Source organism: Sinocyclocheilus anshuiensis, unplaced genomic scaffold (genome assembly GCF_001515605.1).
Source record: "Sinocyclocheilus anshuiensis isolate Anshui unplaced genomic scaffold, SAMN03320099.WGS_v1.1 scaffold684, whole genome shotgun sequence".
NCBI lineage: Eukaryota > Metazoa > Chordata > Actinopteri > Cypriniformes > Cyprinidae > Sinocyclocheilus > Sinocyclocheilus anshuiensis.
In genome coordinates this window covers 677,622-682,424 of record NW_015554107.1, presented here as the reverse complement: position 1 = coordinate 682,424, position 4,803 = coordinate 677,622, and the positions used below count along the sequence as shown (strand labels likewise).

Here is a 4,803-nt window from a genome sequence, read left to right as displayed (position 1 = left end):
ATTTATTTTGAGATTTTCTAATGTCCTTTTTATTTTTTCTTCATTATAGTTTATTAGCTTAGTTAATTAGCTCTTAGTCGTTTGTTTTAACATTCAGTTTTTGATCAATTTAAAATATACAAAAAATTCTATAATCAAAATATTATTTATTATATTTAATAAATTAGATATATTAATATGTAGTTTATCAGTAGTATTTTAGGTGCTGCCTAAGTTAACACATTAACTGATCATTTCAATAAGTTTTACAGGATCAGTTTTCTCATGGCTGGCCAGTGTTATCACTGTCTAGTAGCATCTTGGTGTTTAATGTTAATAACTGAGGTTTAAAATTTTGTAATATACAAAATACATTATCAAAAATTTAAATGAATTCATGGTCATATTTCTAATAGTTTTGTTTTGGAGTCATGAAAATGTTCCCAATAGTTTTCCAATGTTTCATTTAGTTTTAGTTTTTCTTGAGACAGAACAAGACATACCCATGTTGTGTTCACAATGTTTTCTTAGAAGCCCCTTAATATAGACATTTAAAAAAATTTTTTTTTAACTAAATTCGTAGTTACTACATAAGACTGAAAAGGTCTGTTGAGGAAACTAAAGACATGCACATTTTTTGGCTCTTCACACAGCAGATGACTCACTGAACTGGAAATCTGATTTAATAAAATCTGAATTGATTCACTTCTTAAATGTATTATTTTTGTTCTGCCAAATCAGTTTCAGTCCTCCTTGTGACCAAGATTTTTCAGTAAATGCTTCCATATGGCAAACTGTCCCTTTAAGACTTCAACCGAGCACCTTCCAACAACATAAAATGATATTTTCAGACTATTTTGCATGGATTTAACACAATCTTTCCACTACCATGTAGAGACAGTACCTTTTTGAACTTTGCAAAGACTGTGGTCGTAGGAAATACCAAGGCCCCACAATAGATTAAAACGTTTGGAAGGGCTTTTAAAGACCTCAGAGGAACGGTAACTTTTTGTTGGCCGTTCCATGAAACAATTATGCCTTCAAGTCCTCATCCCAACAGAGAGTGATTCCAAGAACTCTCTAGTTGAGTGCTGTAATGGGACTCTTGACTGAATGTTTGTGCCCTTAATTCGTTCACATCCCGATCCGCCACTGGTTAGCAAGAAAGTTAAAGGGGAGTGCATTTGTCACAGACACAATCTAAGCTTCTTATTTCCCTCCTTTAAAATCTGTTTCGCCTAGTTGAGGTACCGTCACCCAATCCCTCTGTTTCCCTCCTGCCTTTCAGTTCATTGGACATTGCGGATTACCCTACTAGCTCAGACAGATTGGAAAGATTTGCTGTTCTCCAAACTGTAAGTGTAACTGTATGTCTTTCAGAGCCACTGAGTGAATGTTTGCGGGATCGTATATGTGTTTGTCTTTGGGGATTTAAAACAGGGTTGTAGCATCTAGCTGTAAAATTAACTAAGTCAGCCTCTTGTTGACGTTTGAGACCATATTTGGCAAGAACCTTCAGATGGGCAAGAAAAACTGGATGTAATGGATCCTCAGCAAATGTTCTTGATGCTTTACATTAGTTGTGTATGCTTAACAGTGTGTAAAAAAGTGGGAAAAATTATTTGTATTGTCACCTGAGGGACGTTGCAAACATCTCAAATTACCATGAACTGCAGAAGTCAACTTGACATCTGTAAGGTAGGTCACACTTTCTCCATCTTTCTCTTTAGGTACGCTATAAGCAAATATTTAAAAACTGTGTTTAGTTAGTTATGTTTTAATATTTTTAAGGTTATTGACTAACACATTATATGTCTACCTTTCATACGTAAAGGTATTATTTGTACCTGTAAAAGCGGCTTGGATAGTGTGTTTGCAGTTCCTCTCTGCTCTGTAGAGGGCGCTGTTTCTCCCTAAAACATGTCCAGAGAACATCCTTCTCAATAAAAAGATAGGTACTCAGCGATAGAAATAGAAAAAAGAACACAGATTTGACAGCGAATTAATAAGGATGGGTGGAATAAATTGGAAAACACCTGAAAAATATTTAAAGGAGGTATAAAAAAAAATATTATAATAATAATAAGATGAAGGATCTTTGATGTTGTTCTCCTAAGGCGGTTCTTCGTGTAACTCTTGTTAGGGTCATTAAACAAATCTCCTTCGGTCTGTTTGTGCCTTCATCACATTGCCAGCTCTCTTTCTGATCCCTCTGTCCCGTCTTCTAACCCCTAATTGTCTACAACGGAGACTGGAACACTCACAACAATATGTCAGAGATTAGCAAAACTGCCAACCGTCTTGTTTTCTGCTCAGATTATGACACTGAAGTAGGTCTATTTAGATATGCGCGTGATAGCAACAACCGTGAACGTTACTCATTTCGTTTTGCCTAAAAGATTATACTTTTAAGAAAAAGATAGCACATACTTTTCAAACAAAACATTGCATAAAAAGATGGTGAATTAATAAAACTATCCCCTCTCACTAATACATAGCCTATAGGCCTAATAAAAATATGCTATGTAGCCTCTATATAGCTATGCCAGTCAAATTTAACAAAAGTAGCCTATTTGTACAAGTTCATAGTTAATGTAATAAAGAACACTTTTAGTTACTCTACTAGGACAGCTGTATGAACTTAATAAATTACCAAAAATCACCTTTAAAATATTATGCTGACATCACATAACACTTTATAGATTTTTATGTTAAAATAACTTTTTTGCTAATTACAATTTACACTGGACAAGGCACATCTTGACACCTCGAAAATCACCTTTAGTTTAATTTAATGGTTTAATGGCAAATGGTTAGAATTCCTTAAAAAATAATAATAATCAAAATTGACCCCACAAGTTGTTGTATAGGTTGCAATCTATATAGCAGTATTGCACTTTAGTAGGACTTTCTATGACCTACTTTCTCTGTGTTCCAAAATGCAAATCTTGCGTTATTATCTTACATTATTTGTTTTGTGTGTGTGTGTGTGGTTGTTTGTATGTTTGCCCTAAGGTGATGGCTTTTATTCAAGTAAACAAAGGCATTTTAATAATCTCTAATGCTATGTTAAGAAATGGACAACTTGCAGTATTTGAATCTTTCAAAGCCAATGAGTGTCAGTTGTGTTGTAGTTTATGGCATTTAATTTTCAAATAGTAATGGGTTTTGTGCCTATTGTTAATCTTAGCTGTGTTATTTCTGGATCGCAGATCACGCAGAAGAACAGAAGGGTAATGTATTTATCTTTTCCTGTTGATTTAACCCTTATTGTTTATGTTGTTCCATTATGTACAGCTTAAAAGTCCATGTGGAAACCACGTTGTGTGTTCATATTTATCTCTAAAATCTTGTTTACAATTAGGGACTCAACTGTGTGCGTAATTCACTTATTCGCCATGGCACTTAGAAGATGAATTGACAAACAAGGCATATATTTTAACTGTTTTTAGTCTATTTTTACAGCGAGCCTCCCAAACAACATCATTGTTTGCACTTAATTGAGAATATACATTACCAGTCAACATTCTGGACACACTTTACTAGATTTATATGATATCTTATCTTAAAAACATTTTGATCTTAAGTCATGCTTATATGCTTGAAATTAGTTTTGTAATCAGGTATTAGTTGTTTACATATTTTATACACACACATTTATAAATGTAAAAATGCATATATATGATATAATAATAATAGTGTGCGTGCGTGCATGTGTGTGAGTTGGACTGGTTAATTAAAGATAAGCGTCTATGATTTCTTATCATTTAAAAAACATTTTGATATCTGAAGTCATGCTTATATGCTTGAAATTAGTTTTGTAATTAGTTATTAGGCTAGTTGTTTACATATTTATCACACACATTTATAAATTACAAACTACATATGTATGTATGTATGTGTATATATATATATATATATATACAGTGGGTACGGAAAGTATTCAGACCCCCTTAAATTTTTCACTCTTTGTTATATTGCAGCCATTTGCTAAAATCATTTAAGTTAATTTTTTTTCCTCATTAATGTACACACAGCACCCCATATTGACAGAAAAACACAGAATTGTTGACATTTTTGCAGATTTATTAAAAAAGAAAAACTGAACCAAACCCATCTTGAGTGTTTGTTGCTAAAAAGCTAATTTTTTAGTTACATCTGACCATAGAAGCCAGTCCCATTTGAAGTTCCAGTCGTGTCTGACAACAGAATATGCTGGGGATAGTTTTTGGATGAGAGCATTTTCTTTTCTTTATTTTTTTTCTTGAAACCCTCCCAAACAACATGTGGTGTAGGTGCTGTTTGATTATTTTTTTTAAGGTTTTCTGACCCTGAGACTCAACTATTTTTTGCAATTCTCCAGCTGTGGTCCTTGGAGAGTCTTTAGCCACTCAAACTCTCCTCCTCACCGTGCATTAGGACGAGATAGACACGCGTCCTCTTCCAGGCAGTTTCATAACATTTTCTGTTGATTGGAAATTCTTAATTACTGCCCTGATGGTGGAAATGGGAATTTTCACTGCTCTAGCTCTTTTCTTAAAGTCACTTTCTAATTTGTGAAGCTCAATTATCTTTTGCTGCACATTAGAAATATATTCTTTGGTTTTTCTCATTGTGACAGATGATTAAGGGAATTTGGGCTTTGTTTTCCCTCCTATTTATATTTCTGTGAAACAGGAAGCCATGGCTGGATAATTTAATGTTCATAATCATCCTGGTATACTCAAAATTGTAAATATGAATGAGAATATACTTCACAGATATTTTACTCATAAGAATTTCTAGGGGTGCCAATAATTGTGTCCAACGTGTATTTGAGAAAAA

General features: G+C 33.5%; 1 protein-coding gene across 2 annotated transcripts in view; it reads left to right on the top strand.

The window, feature by feature from the left end:
- Window positions 1–1,256: 1,256 nt before the first annotated feature.
- LOC107669739 (sodium-dependent serotonin transporter-like) overlaps window positions 1,257–4,803 on the top strand; it is a 16,435-nt gene continuing 12,888 nt past the window's right edge. Inside the window, exon 1 of one of the 2 annotated variants that reach the window (XM_016462121.1) lies at window positions 1,257–1,334. The gene's annotated coding sequence lies outside the window, so the exon portion shown is untranslated. Of the gene's footprint in view, window positions 1,335–1,583; window positions 1,678–4,803 lie in introns of those variants that run through there. The other variant, XM_016462122.1, reaches the window with a different exon arrangement.